Raw genomic sequence first — 16,504 nt, 5'->3', positions numbered from 1 at the left:
CATGACAAACTAGTAGCATCAGTTCTGGATTAGAAATGAGGAGACCTGAATTATATTCCTGCCTCTGTCATTATCCAGCTATATGACCTTGGAGCCATCCCATTTCTTCATCTGTAAAATGCTCAAGGAATGAGAGCCTCAAAATAAGATAAAGTATGAAAAAGTGCTTTGAAAAGTATGAAGTGTAAAAAAAAAGCACCCTGTACAATTTATTGTTGTCATATTCATCTTGGACAATGTCAGCTAAGATAAATGGATTAGTGGTACAATACTTATAGAACTATTGAGTCTAGATATTTGTACTGTTTGAGTATGTACATGGATCCATCAGTGCAACTCTTATATGACTCTGAGTGATCTATTTACTTTCATATAAATAACCTCAATTTGAATATAAAATTTTAAAACTGACCTGCAAAAATTCATCAGAGATATAGCTCACTAGGTGACCATCTCTAGATTCAACGTTTGAGGAATGTTTGAAATTTCTGTGACTTCAGTCTATCATATCTCACAGCCAAATTGTATAAGAATATCTTTCATTCCAAAGGATTCCAGTAATGATTCCTTACCTCCTTACCATGGTTTTGTTATTGTTCCGTCATTTCTGACTCTTTGTGACCCCACTGGAGTTTTCTTTTTTTTTTTCATTGGGGTTTTCTTCCAAAGATACTAGAGTGGATTGTCATTTTCTTCTCCAGCTCATTTGACTGATGAGGCAAACTGGGTTAATGACTTGCTCTGGGTCACATAAAATTCATCATATATTCAAATGGACTCTTAGAAGTACAGATTTTTAAAACCCTGTGTTTTATACATATTAATTACTTTACCCATACTATTTATTTACCTACAAAACATGTTTGTAACAATGTAAAAATATACTTCATCATGGTCCATTTTGTATTTTTATTTTGTGAGCCTGGTCAAAGTTCACCTTTTCCCACAATTTCCCATCTATAAAATAAGAAGGTGGAATGGGAAAGGACCTTTAGAGGTCAAATTCAACCTCCTATTTTACAGATGAGGAAAATGAGCTCCAGAGAGTTGTTTGCCCAGGGTCACAAAGGTAAATGTCTTTGATGAAATTCAAACCCAGGTTTTACTGGCTTTCTGTTCTCAAATATATTCTAGAAAAAATGAAACTTCTATTTATGTACTTGCATTATTATGTAATAACAAATCACATAAGTGAATTTCACATGCATATGAATTTTAACATTTCCCTGAAGTCAATACATTGACAACATGGTAAAGTGGATAGGGTACCAGACTTGGAGTTAGGAAACCTGGTTAGATTTTCTTCTCAGGTGTGTGTGATCACAGACAAGCCATATAATTTCTCTGGACTTCCATTTTCCTTTAAAATGCAGGGGAGGGGCAGGTTGGGCTAAATGACTTTTAAGGTTCCTTCAGTTCTAAATCTATAAAATTCCCAGAGCCATAGTTCCTCATCTAAGAAAAATGTAATGTTAGTAATCATAGTTGAATTACTACCTTTGTTCCCTTACTCCACAGGGTGAAAAAGTGCTTGGCAAACCTTAGAGTGTTGTGTTACTACATCCTCCAAAGTATAATTGACCCATGTAATTGAACTAAGGAATAGTCTATAAAAAGACAAAATCTATAAGGATATGCCTCATTTTTTTAATAAATCAAAGTAACTTGTTTCAGAAGTCTTAAGATTTATTATGTTTTTCCCCTTACTGGTCTCTCTGACAGAGACACAGGTGTTTGTAGATAGATTATAGAGTAATATAATTGCTCTAATTGGAATGCAGCTATGACATCCAGACAGTACAAAACAATCATTATTTTTTGCTTCAATGCTTTAAAAAAAATAGACTGTTGTGTGAATCAGTATGAATCTGGAAAAACAACTAAAATCAAGTTATTTTTAATAATATTTATGTTATAACTTCAATATTTAAAAAATTAGTTATTTCATCATTATGAATACTTCCTATGTATTTCTGGATTACAATATCTCCTTACCATAGTTTTGTTGTTCAATCATTTCTGACTCTTTGTGACCCTACTGGAGTTTTCTTTTCTTTTTTTTTTTTAATTGGGGTTTTTTTTCCCCCCAAAAATAGAGTAGTTTGTCATTTCCTTCTCCAGGTCATTTGACAGATAAGAAAACTGAGGCAAATGGGGTTAAGTGACTTACCCTGTCACACAGCTAATAAGTCTCTGAAGCCAGATTTGATCTCAGAAAAATGATTTGTTTGGACTACAGACCCAGCATCTATCCCCTGTGCTACAAGGTTCTTTCCCTGCCCCCCACTATAGTAGATTATTTTAATTAGTTATTGTGGTAAAAAAACAAACAAACAAAAACCCCACCATCATACCTTGTTCAACTTTGTAGTAATGAACCTCTTTGAATTTAGTTTGTCTGGTTCTTAGACACTAAACACATATGCCTTTTTCAGGTTCATAATTGAAATATATAAAGGCTACTTGAGTATGGACTCCTTTTGCAAACAAAAGTTGTCTCCATTCCAGGATGGGACATTAGAGTAGAAGTTGAGTGATTATAGAAGCGGTAAATTATATTGTAAAAAGCTTTTGGTTTGATGTCAGAGGACTTGGGTGCAAATTCTGATTTTTCTAACTGTGTAACATTGAGGAAATATCTGTATTGAAGCTCCTATTTTTAAATTGTTGAACTTATCCTAGGGAAATGTTTTCTTGTTCCAAATGGAGTTTCTCAATAAGGTTTTATTTTTCTATAGTCGATCACGTAGATCCAATCCTAGACTCCCTTAAGAGATGGGTATTGAAACTTAGATTTTAACTCAATATGATTCATTGGCGTAAGTGGGCAGTTGGAAAATTCACCTTTTCCCACAATTCTCCATCTATAAAATGAGAAGGTTGAACTAGCTGACTTCTGAGTTCTTGTTCTCCCCTCAATTTATGATCTTGTAAAAGATAGGACAAATATATTAGAGCTGTTTCAGAATAAAATTATGAAATTAATGAAAAAAAGATCTTTCTGAGAATTTCTTTGCAGCTGTTCTTTGAAAAGAAAACAACATACTTTTTTTCTCTCATTTGAGGCTGCATAAATAGGTTCGTGACTCAATTATTTTCTATCCTAAGACTATGGAAAGAAGTCAGTCATTCCAGAATTTCTGAGTGCAGATTGACCAATCAAAAACATGGGACACAGTATTAGTAAGAAACAGACTTGAACCCACTATCACTACCATCATTGTTCAATTACAAACAATAGGCAGGAAGGAAATAAGCATTTATTAAAAATTTGCTGTGTTCCAGTCAGTGTACTAAATGATTTACAAATGTTATCTCATTTGATCCTCAGAACAATCTTGGGAGGTAAGTATCATTATCATTCCCATTTTATAGTAGGGAAACTGAGGTAAGCCAAAGTTAAATGAAATGACTAGGGTCACACAGGTAAGAAGTGTGGAGTCAGATTTGGACTCTGGTGTTCTTGACACCAGGTGTAGTAGTCTGTCCACCACACCACCTGGTTGCCTATTAAAATTATAAGATGCCGGTTTCCCCCATGTTGATTCCCCATTGGTCTTGGCTCCTCTGAGGGAAACTTGACTCTGGTCATCTACTATGTTGGGTATAGATGTAGATGTAGACATAGACATAAAAAGAGACATAAAACGAGGATAGACAGACAGAGACATAGACACAGAGACATAGATATAGACAGAGATATAAACATAGACATACAGATAGATAGACATAAACATAGACATAGACATAGACTGAAAGATAGGAAGACAGACAGAAAAGTAATAAAAGGCAGAAAGACGGAAAGAAACAAAGGCAGTGAGAAAAATAGAGACAGAAAGACAAAGAGAGAAGCACACAAAGAGATGAGGGACACAAAGAATGAAATCTCAAAAAGCCTTAGATCTGAGTCCCATGGGTTATAGTCATAGAAGAACCATTGTTTCTAGGTAAATGGCCATGTGAAACTGGTAACATCACAGCCTAGAGACAATAAACTGCTGCCTTGTTGCCATGAAAGTCTGTGCCAAAAAGGAGAGAGCACTAATTGTGAGGAGTCTTTGTAGATGGATTGATGCTTTCCAGTTCCCTGAATCACTACAATGAGTCATATTTAATAAACATGTAGGACCTACTTCCTCTGGTATGATATCAGACATACTTGATGAACTTGAACTTCCACAGGAAAAATTAACAAAATTTGGAAGGAAAAAAGACTAACAGCCAGAAAACAAAAACAAAGGGAAAGAAAATTAGCAGTAACATCTGCTGAGGAAAGGCTTCATTCTTTGCCCAGAATTTTTCAGCCTTAAAGAATTAAAATATCAAGAAAGCCTTGATCTGAAAGAAATATAGTAGCTTAGTTGAACTGAGGATGCTGTTGCCAGACTGTGCTACAAATTAATATAACCACTTTTGAGCAGAAAAATAATCTGAATATTTTAATATTTTAGCCTTAAATATTTCTTAACCTAGTCTATGATTTTGTGTGTGTCTGATTTCAGTGGTATAGAGAGCTCCTGATGATAATATTGTTGTTCAATTGTTTCAGTCATGTACAACTGTAACCCCTTTTGGGGTTTTCTTGGCAAAGGTATTAGTATGGTTTTCCATTTCCTTCTATACTTCATTTTAGAGATGAAGAAACTGTGAGAAACTGGGGCAAGTAACTGATTTAGGCTTATATAACTAGGAAGTTATATAAGGCAGGATTGAAACTCAGGAAGATGACTCTTCTTGATTCCAGACTCAGGATTCTATCTACTATCTACCTAGCTACCCCAGATGTTATTCAGTTGTGTCCAACTCTTTAAAACCTCCATATGAGACTTTCTTAGAAAAGTGACTTTTCTAGGTACAGTGGATAAAGCAACAGCCCTGGAGTCAAGAGTACCTGAGTTCAAATCCAGCCTCAGACATTTAATAATTGCCTAGCTGTGTGGCCTTGGGTAAGCCACTTACCCTATTGCCTTGCAAAAAAACCTAAAAAAAAAAAAGAAAAGTTACCTGGAACATTGAGAGACTAAGTGATTTGCCCAGGGTCACACGGCCAATATGTATTGAAGTTGGATCTTGAATCCATTTTATCTATGATAAACAACAATTTCATTTTGCAATTTAAAGTTTTTTTTGACTTGGAGGTAGGTAGGTATAGAACCAGTCCTAGAGCCAAGAGGACCTGAGTTCATGTTTGCACTCTATCTACAGGAGGGGGGGAGGAAAGGGAAGAAGAAAAATGTGGAACTCAAAACCTTACCCAAAAAAAAGATTGTTGAAAACTATCTTTACATATAGTTGGAAAAATAAATAAATTCATCTTAAAAAATAAAAGATTAAAGAATTTGAGATGAATAAATTTAAAAAGTTCTAATATGAAAAAGGCAAGATATTTTGATTTATTATTAGTGATAATGCACTCAGTTCCAATCCAATAAATATTTATTAAGTGCCTACTATGTATGAGGCAGGCAGTTAGATGGTTCAAAGTATAGAACATATGCCTGGAGTCAGGAAGACCTGATTTCATATCTGGCCTTAGACAAGCGTCAGAGCTGTCACTTAACTTGTTTGCTTCTGTTTCCTCATCCATAAAATTGGAGAAGGAAAAGACTAATTTAATCACTGCCAAGAAAATCCCTAGTGAGGTCACAAATAGCCAGAGGCAACTGAAATGACAACACTGGGAATACAATGAATAAAAAGAAAGACAGTCCCTGCCCTTAAGGATTTTGCAATTTTATGGGGAATAAGGGGGTGGGGTGGGGGAAGGGAAGGGAGACAACTCAAAAAAGGAGTCTGGATAGGGAGTGGGAGTAGGTAGAAGAGGGCATCTTGTTCCAAGGAGTTGAACAAAACCAGGTAGGGCAACAAATATGGAATAAGCACCAAAATCCAATTTCTGCCCTCTATAATTTGGTACTTTACTAACAGGGGGGAAGCAAGAGGAGGATAAAGGAATTAGTATCAGTCAAACTTGAATTAGGTGCAAGGTGATGAGATCAGAGGTGATGATGACCTTAACCAGGGAGATGCATCCTGTTCTTTGTGGAGCAGATGCAAAGTGGAGTGAAACTCAAATGAAATTGGATCCTTAGTTTTTTTCCTTAGGATTGTAAAATTAGGATGGTAAAATTCCACCTATTCCACAAAAAGTGAAATTGGAAGAAAAAATTAAGGAGGAAATCAATGAATTGACACAACAGGACTTTACATGGGTAATACTTCCACAATGGGTGAATATAGCTTCTGGTACCTCATCTCTAATTACAAAGACCATCTGGGAAACCTGGACAGTGCCACCAAAGAAGATACTGATGCTACCAAAGACCATAAAGTAGCTATTGTATATGGGGATTCAAGGACAGTAACTGTGTTACATACTCCTTTTATTTTGGGTTTTGAATTTAATTGCTTAAAAAGGTCTAATTTAAAATTAAGTAATTAATGAAGTTGGGATCTGAGCCTATCCCTTATACCATTTTGAAAACTTATAACTTGCAAAATTTGTGAGATGATCTCAGCTGTGAGCTAAGCTTTTGTTAACCTAATATTGATTGACAGCTGTATTGAACTTATGTTAATTGAGACTTTAAGGTTTAGTAAATGTAGGCTTTCTGTCCTCAAGAGGCTTTGAAAAGAGCGTGGGGAAGGCCTTTGATAGGAAAAAGTCACCACCTTGTGTTTAAAAAAAAGAAACTATCTGAGAGTTAAATGAGAGTAATTTAGTCACCTTTGAAAGTTCTGTAACAAGTCTTGAGAATTTATGTTATTAAGAAGGAAAACATAATTGCGATAAATTGTATGTCAAGGAATTTGGGAATATTGAATCATATATGATATATTTACTTATTTCTTCTGGGAAAGAGAAATATTGTACTAAATTTTGTAATCTGATTTGTTTTGATGTTAAATCGATATTGATAATACATTGTCAGTAATCTCACAAGGTCTTTTGTTGATAAAAGAAGAAAATTATATGTATATAAGTGATGAATAGGACAGAAAATGCCGCCTTAATGTTTTGTCCATTCATGTTTGTACTGATACCTTTTCTAATTTCTTGATGGCGTCAATACAAGGAGGCGAGCAGGTCCGTCATGCAACTAACCATTTGTATCATTTTTCCATAACCGGGACCCCCTTAGAGATCAAGACTGACAACAGCCCTGCCTACTTATTGCTGGCATTATGTGATTGTATAAAAGAATTGGAAATTAGAAATGTAACAGACATTCCTTATAACCCCACTGGACAGGCCATTGAGGAACGTGCCTAATCGTACACTGAAGGCAATTCCTAAACAGGAAAGGGGAAGGGGAAGATTAAGCCAAGGGGCATTGGATAAAGCCATATATACATATAATTTTCTTCAAATTTCTCCTACTACTAACTTGTCTCTGGCAATGCGACATTTTGTCATGGTAAAATGTACCATACGGGTAGCCTTGGGAAAAACCCCAGGCGGCATTATTAGTTCCCCAAGTTCCCCTAAATATGTAATATATAAAAACCCTGAAGTGGCATGGTCAGGTCCATATAAAGTACTAATGTAGGGTCCAGGTTCTCTTTGTATCTCAAAAAAGGAGGAAAGAAATGAAGCCAGATGTGACGATATCATTTGTATACTTGGTGATTAGAGGGACATGATATTCCTTTGAACAAATCTCTGATAATACTTTGCAACTGTCATACTGAATTCTGTAACACTGTCATTCCTCATAATTTGTCTTTTATATATCATTATCCTGTATTTATGCCCTTCAGAGAGTGCTGTACTCATCAATGTTCATTAACTGTTAACTCATGATAATTATAATGAATCTCTTATTTTGTGTCATAATACCACATTGTATTTACCAGATAGAGGGGCAGTAGAGTATCCTAGACTAAAGTATATACACAACACTGGTATGGAGGCAAAATTAAGAGCACCCTCACTTCTCTTTATGCCTCACCGCCCAGGAGACCATTCCCTCAAGATTTATGAATTTTTGCTGTTGTGCTTTGCGCCAACCAAGAAGGGGGACATGGGAGACTAAAGGCTGACTGTGTAGTTCCTCTGGAATCACGAGTTGTTTGCTGTTCCTTGATTGGAAACTGTTGCTATTTTATGTGGCTTTTGCTTGATAGCCAAGAGTATAATTGCAGGGAGCAGGAGGGTCAGGGAGAGAGAGGATAGAAGGGGATTCTGAGATGTAATCATTTGAAGTTAGAACAATAAAGTTGCCTGTTTGCTTCTCCTCTGGCCTGTGACTCTCTTTGTAGAACACGCTGGTCATGTCCAGTTGCACACCAAAGACCTGGGAGAGGTGAGGCTTGGCTGCCCCCGGAGAAGAAATCTGGACACCTGGCAGCAATCTTTTCATACAGTTCTCAATGGCAAGAAGTTTTTCTTTATGCTTATGTTAAACTCAGACCTACCTGCCTGAAGTTTTCACCACCCACAATTCTTAATTCTGATCTCTTGGACCAAGTAGTATGTGTGATTAATCTCCTTCCCATATTTTAACAATTTAAAATACATCTATCATGCTCTTCCCTCACCCATTCTCCCTACCCACCCCAGGATTCTCTTCTCCAAATTTCCATAAGTATGACAAGTTTTTCAGTCCTTGCAGTATCCTGATCTTCCTTCTTTACATATGTTTCAATTTGTTATTCCTCTTTCTAAAATGGGTCCCAGAAATACTCCAGATGTACTCTAACAAAGGCAGCTCCCTGGGGGACTATCACCCCCTTCCTGATCTGTGATATTTCTTTTGATCAACTACATTTTGCCACAGACTGAGTCAGCCTAAAACAGAGTATTGAATTTTAAATATTCAGACATCAAGAAGGAAGTGAAAGCTCATTTAAATGCAAAGAGAAAGAAAAGGGGCAAAGGAAAGATGTAGCCTAGGAGAAAAATCAAACAATGGGGTCTTTCAACTCCAAAAAGGTTGAGATTTACTAGGCTTTACAGCTATATTTTATTTCATTGAGTTTATAAATCCCTTTTAATCTACGTCTCTCCTTTCCCTCTCCCCTTCCAAACCCACTCCCCTCCTCAGGCTCACTATTCTCTATTTGTAAATATGGAATTAAAATCCTCATTCTTATCTGAAGAAGTAAAAATGGCACCTTATGTATATCATAATTCTATTCAGAGATCATTGGTAGAATCTTAAGCAATGTACAAAACAGGAAAATGCTTGTTTGTTGCAGGTGTTCACACTGGATGTTCTTTTAATTGATTCCAAATTCAAGAAGGATTCCCTATAGATGTCATGGTCCTGCGGTTATTTCTGCTTGCATTATATGGGCTCTTTAATGGAATACATGAATGCCCAGAAGGAATCACAGTAGCAATCCACTTAAGTAAAAGCAAATGGATGAAACATTTCTTTTTTATATTAATTATTATGTATATTAATTAGCTTTCCAATTATGTATCAAGATTGTTTTTAACATCCTTTTTTTTTTTTACGTTTTTGCAAGGCAAACAGGGTTAAGTGGCTTGCCCAAGGACACACAGTTAGGTAATTATTAAGTGTCTGAGACCGGATTTGAACCCAGGGACTCCTGACTCCAAGGCTGGTGCTTTATCCACTATGCCACCTAGTAACATCCATTTTTGAAAAGTTTTTCCTCTCTTCCCCACTCCTTCCTCTACTGTAAGCTAGCAAGGAATCTGATATTGGTTATACATGTTCAATTGTATTATACGTATTTCCATATTAGTCATTCTATGAAAGAAGAATCAGAAAGAGAAAAAACCATGAGAAAGAAAAAAAAATTTAAAAAAGGGAAAAAGAGTATGCCTTGATCTGCATTCAGATTTCATACTTCTCTGAATTCTCATCACAAGTCTTTTAGAATTCTAAAATTCTTTGATCAATGTATTATTAAGAAGAGCTAAGTCTATCATAGGTCGATCATCATACAGTGTTTCTCTTATTGTGTACAATGGTCTGGTTCTACTTACTTACACAGCACCACATGTAAGTGTTTCCAAGTTTTTCTGAAATCTGTCCACTTGTCATTTCTTTTTTTTTTTTTTTTTTTTTTAGTTTTTTGCAAGGCAATGGGGTTAAGTGGTTTGCCCAAGACCACACAGCTAGGTAATTATTAAGTGTCTGAGGTTGGATTTGAACTCAGGTACCCCTGACTCCAGGGCCGGTGCTCTATTCACTGCACTACCTAGCCACTCCCCCACTCATCATTTCTTATACAACATTAATTTTCCATCATATTCATATATCATAACTTGTTAAGCCACTTCCCAATCGAGGGACGTCCTTTCAATTTTCAATTTTTCACTACCACAAAAAATTGTTTTGAATATTTTTGTACATGTGGGTCTCCCCCCCCCTTTTTAAATGATTTCTTCTTGATATAACCTAGTAGTGGTATTGCTGAATCAAAGAGTTTACATAGTTTTATAGCTCTTTGGACATCATTCCAAATTGCTCTCCAGAATGGTTGGATCAGTTCACAACTACACCAACAGTACATTAGTGTCTCAGTTTTCCCACATCCCCTCCAATATTGATCATTTCCCTTTTCTGACACATTAGTGAATCTGATAGGTGTGAGGTGGTACCTCAGTAATTTGCATTTCTCTAATTAATAGTGATTTAGAGAATTTTTTTATTTGACTATAGAGAGCTTTAATTTCTTCATCTGAAAACTGCATATCCTTTGACTATCAATTAGGGAATGACTGGTATCCTTATAAATATGACTCTGTTCTCATATATTTTTGAAATAAGGCTGTTTTTTTTCAGAAAAATTAGCTGTGAAAATTATTTCCAACTTTCTGCTTTTCTTCTAATCTTCATTGCATTGGTTATGTTTATGCAAATACTTTTCAGTTTAATAGAATCAAAATTATTCATTTTGCATTCCATAATGTTCTCTATTTCTTGCTTAGTCACAAATTCTTCTCTCCATAGATCTGATAGGTTAATGATTCCTTGTTCTCTTAATTGGCTTATGATATCACCTTTTATATTTAAATCATGTACCTATTTTGACCTTATCTTAGTATAGGGTGTGAGATATTGGTCTTTGTCTAGTTTCTAACATACTATTTTTCAGTTTTATATGGCAGTTTTTGTTAAACTAGTTCTTATCTCAGAGTCTTTGGGTTATCAAACAATAGATTATTATAGTTATTTGCTTCTGTGTCTTGTGAACCCAACCTAACGTATTTCATTGATCATCACTCTACTTTTTAGTAAGCACCAATTTTAATAATTGCTGCTTTATATATATATATATATATATATATATATATGCATATATACATATATATATGTCACCTTCCTTTGTATTTTCCCCAGGAATTCCCTTGATATTCTTGATTTTTGTTCTTCCAGATAAATTTTGTTAATATTTTTTCTAGATCTATAAAATAATTTTTTGTTAGTTTGATTGGTATGGCACTGAATAATTTAGGTATAATTGTCCTTTTTTTTTTATATATTGCTCAGCCTGTCCATGAGCAATTGATATTTTTCCAGTTATTTAGATCTGACTTTATTTGTGTGAAAAGTGTTTTGTAATTGTATTCATATAGTTCCTTGACACAGACTTTCAACTCTTTTATATTATCTATAGTTATTTTGAATGGAATTTTTCATTCTATCTCTTGCTATTGGGATGTGTTGGTAATATATAGAAATACTGATGATTTATGTGGGTTTATTTTATATCCTGCAACTTTACTAAAGTTGTTCGTTGTCAAAGACACTTTTTGGTTCAAACAGTAGTTTCTAAACATTTTTTGGTGACATACTCCTATAACTTAAAAGTTATATGAATGTTGTTATTGTTGTTGAGTCATGTCCAACTTTTTATGATCCTATTTGGAATTTTCTTGGTAAGGATATTAATGTGATTTGCCATTTCCTTCTCCAATTCATTTTGCAGAGAGAAACTGAGGCAAATTGGGTGAAATGACTTATCCAGGGTCACAAACTAGTGATTGAGGCTAGATTTGAACTCAGGAAGAAGTCATCTTCCAGACTACAGCTTGTTACTGTATTAATTGTGCTACCTAGTTACAGGCATATGAATATACTACTAAACTAATAATTATATATATATATATATATATATATATATATATATATATATATATATATATATATTATAAAATCAACACCCAAATTAGAAATCAAGAAAGAATGTTAAAGATGAAATAATATTTACCTGTATGGAACATTTGGGAGCTACTAGACTTTATCTGGGCTTGATGAAAATTACTTTGGCAGCTGTGTTGAAGACAGAGACCTATTAGGAGTCTATTACTATAATCTAGGAGAGAGGTGATGAGAACTTGAACTAAAGTGGTAGCTGTGTAAGCAGAGAGAAAGGGACAGATGTGAGAGATGTTGTGGAGGGACAAATGACAAGATTTGGCAACTGATTATATATTGAAGAGTGAGTAGTAAGGATTTGAGGATGGTACTAAGGTTACAAACCTGGGAAAATGGAAGCATGATCCTGCTCTTGATAGTAACAAGGAAGTTGAGAAGAGAAATGAGTTTGGGGGAGAAGGATAATGCAGTGAGATTTGAAAAGTACCTCACAACCTATCCAAGTTTGCTTATCCTGTGCAATGCACATTGTCTCATCGAAAACAAAAAAAGGGTGTTTAGCACCCACTTGACCAGAGTAAGGGAAGTGTGCCTGCTGTAACCACAAAGCAATTTAAAGAGTAGTTTATGGATACTAGTTCTGTATCCCAAAGAGATCATGAAAAGTATGTAAAACCCATATGTACAAAAATGCTCAGAGCAACTTTTTTTATGGTAGAAAAGAATTGGAAATTGAGGGAATGTCCATCAATTGGAAAGAGGTAGACAAATTATGGTAAATGAATGTGATGGAATATTATTGTTTTTTAAGAAATCATGAGGGACTTCAGAAAAGCCTGGAAAGACTTAATGAACTGATGCAGAGTGAAATGAGCAGAACTAGAAGAATATTATACCCACTAACAACAACACTGGGTGATGATCGACTCTGATAGATTTGTTCATTTCAGCAGTACAATGATCTAAGACAATTCTTTTTTTTTTAGGTTTTTGCAAGGCAATGGGGTTAAATGGCTTGCCCAAGGCCACACAGCTAAGGTAATTATTAAGGGTCTGAGACCGGATTTGAACCCAGGTACTCCTGACTTTGAACCCAGGTACTCCTGACTCCAGGGCCGGTGTTTTATCCACTGCACCACCTAGCCACTCCAATCAAAGACAATTCTAAGAGACTTGTGATGGAAAATGCTATTCACATCCAGGGAGGGAATTGTGGAGTTTGAGTGCAGACCAAAGTTTACTATCTTCAATTTTTAAAAGTTGTTTATGTATTGTGTTATTTTTTTTTCTCTCCATTGTTTTTTTCCCCCTCTGTTTGGATTTGATTCTTTTTTCACAGCATGATTACTATGGATCTATGTTTAGAATAATTGCATACTAGCTTTTTTGGTGAGGAGGGAGGAGGGAAGGAGAGATGGAGAAAATTGTGAAATTCAAAATCTTGCAAAAAAAAGATTGGTAAATTCTCTCATGCATGTTGTTAGAAAAACAAATTTATAAAAATATTAATTTATAAAAAAAAATTAGAATTGGAATATCCTGGGCACTGGGAGAACAAAAGTTTTCTTAACATCACCTTATGGCTAATGGTATGGGGGCCTGTTTGTGGTTAGGTTATCAAGGCCATTAAGGGCTTACACTGGGGCAGAAAGGGAGAGGATGGAAGATTATATGACCCTAAGAGGGGTCAGTTAGAGGAGTGTGGTTGTATTGCAGATAAGTCTCATTACTGAAAGGGGAGCATGAGATTTATCTTCTCAACCAATTAGTTGGTCTTGAATCCTTTTAGGAAATATCATATTTCCTCAAGAGACTAGGGCCCCCACTGTGTAGATCATTGGTCTACAGCAGTAGTGGAGAGTACCTCATATAAGGCCTGCAAAATCATTTGATCTGGCATTGCCATAGCAACCACAGGTGTGACTAAAAATTCAATAAAACTAGGAGCTTTTTAGGGGTGAATTAATCAAATGTTTGGTCTATATAACAGGCTATTTTAAAAAATTTTTTTCAATGAAATGAACTTGAGTGACTTGCCCAAGATCATCCAACTAAGTAAGTATAAGGTGTCTGAGGTCACATTTGAACCCAGGTCCTCCTGACTCCAGGACTGGTGCTTTACCCACTGCACCACCTAGCTGTCCCTAATTTTTAAGTTGATAATTTTGTATGACCCTCAAATGATGTTATAAATATAAAAATGGCCCTTGGCAGGAAAAAAGGTGCCTCACCCCTGGTCTATAGTATACCAGGCATTTAGTTGGCTAATCTAATAAATTATTACTTCAGTATACAGATTTAGGACAGAATAAAGAGATAGATAGTAACTTGAATAGGAAAAACAGAATAAGTGCAGTAGCATTTGTGAAATTGCACATTTATAACAACAGTTATGCTTTTCCTACCCCCAAGTCATATTTTAAAAAAACATACATAACTGTCAAGTTGGCAATGCCATATGGCTACAAATATTGAATTTACACACTCTCAAAGGGACTTTTGCACAAGCATTAGTGTAAAGTATAATAAAGAAGAGATTAATCAGAAAAGTTAGTGTCACATAATGAGAGGAAGGAATGCATAATACAAAGCTCATGTCTGATACTGGTACTCATGAAATATAAAAAGATATAGATGCTATGGAAGAATTAACATCTTAGAGGTCGCTCCTTTCCAGTTTCTTTTTATGTGTCATCTTCCTCCATTAGATTATAAATTCCTTGAGGGAAGGGACTGTCCTATCCCAGTATCTCCAGCACATTTAACATTTGGTGTCTGACACATAGCACACGTTTAATAAATTTATTGACTCTTACTCTGTTGTGATCTTCAGCAATGGAAAGAATACTCATGGCAATGAGCTCATAATTCCATTAAAATAAAATAATGAAGTTGACATTATTCTTAAATTCTAAATCTTTAATAGAAATTATTTGATCTAGTTCTACAAATATTTTCATGATCCCTATTAGGAAAAAAACCCTAGACTTTTAGTATGACTGGTACATTCATTTATAAAGAATTTGTATGGTAAAGTATGAATTTTAGCTAAATATTGCCAGTAAAAAGGAAAATGAACAAATTAAAGAATTATTCCTTTTGGTTATACTTTATTATGACTAGTCATTTACTTAAATAAAGTCTGATAACTTTGATCAGAGGTAAGAATGACATGCTTTGCTATGAATGGTTTCCTAATCTTGGCTTTAGATGTTTTTATTTTCTAAGAAGTTTAACCAAAGTGGGAGCTGCTATTTGCACAAATATATTTAAAAATAGAAATACCAACTGAAGTATAATTCACAAATTTTCTAATTGTTCTTCCTTAATTTAGGAATTCAATTCAATAAATATTTATTAAGTTAATTCCACATGAAAAGCACTGTAGTAGTAGGTATTGAGAAAACAAAGGGGGAAAAAAACAGTCTTTGCCCTCAAAGATTTTACATTTTACTTGGATTAGGCAGAATTCAGGCATTTGTTATTATTTGCAGTGCCTTTATTTTCTTATCACATAGAAACCATCTGTGTGGCTTTACTTCCCATCTTCCATTCCTGGATTCATTTAAGACTTCTCTCTTTCTTTCACTTGATAACACTTCTCCTTTACTTACCAATGTCTAATGGCCAAATCCTGCCAGATTTTCTTCTTACAATGTCTCCCCCATTCATTTGTTTCCATAGTTACCCCTCTAATCCAGGCTCCCATCATTTCACACCTGGATTTTACAATAATTTCTTAGTCAGACTTTCAACCTTAATCCTCTCCCTGTTTATATCATCCTGCACACTACTGTTAAATCAATCAATAATTAATCAAATAATACAAAGTATTTGCCTAGCATTGTGCTATCAATAATGAAATGTTGTTTATTATCATAAATAAAATAAATAATAAACAAGTTATTCTTTATTATAAATAAAATAAATAATAAGCAAATTATTATTTATCATTAATAAATAATTATTATCTGTTCTGGGCCTTTCATGTTAAACTCTGAGAACAGAGATAAAAAAAAAGAAAGTTTCTCCCCTCAAGGAGCTGACAATTTAATGAGGGAAGATATGATGATATGTTTGTCCTTTATTCTCAAAAAAAAGACTAAGTCATCAGGGAGGTGTTGGTACGACAGATAAGTGAATTGGATTTGAGTGAAGGGGTGCTGTGCTAAGTTACCAGCCTCACTTTCTCCTCCAGACTCATCAGGGTCCAGTGGCCAGACATGAAACAGGACAACTGGAGATGACCCTTGATGTGAGGTAGTCAGGTTAAGGACTCACCCAAGGTCACACAGCTGATCAGATTTGAACTTGGGTCCTTCTGACTCCAGGGCTAGTGCTCTAACATACACAATTGAACTGAAAAGCATAAAGAAGTGGAAGATACTGGTGGGAGCAGGGCTGCAATAGTGGGGGAGTCAAAG

Source organism: Macrotis lagotis, chromosome 4 (genome assembly GCF_037893015.1).
Source record: "Macrotis lagotis isolate mMagLag1 chromosome 4, bilby.v1.9.chrom.fasta, whole genome shotgun sequence".
In the NCBI taxonomy this organism is placed as follows: domain Eukaryota; kingdom Metazoa; phylum Chordata; class Mammalia; order Peramelemorphia; family Peramelidae; genus Macrotis; species Macrotis lagotis.
This window is presented reverse-complemented; position numbering follows the sequence as displayed.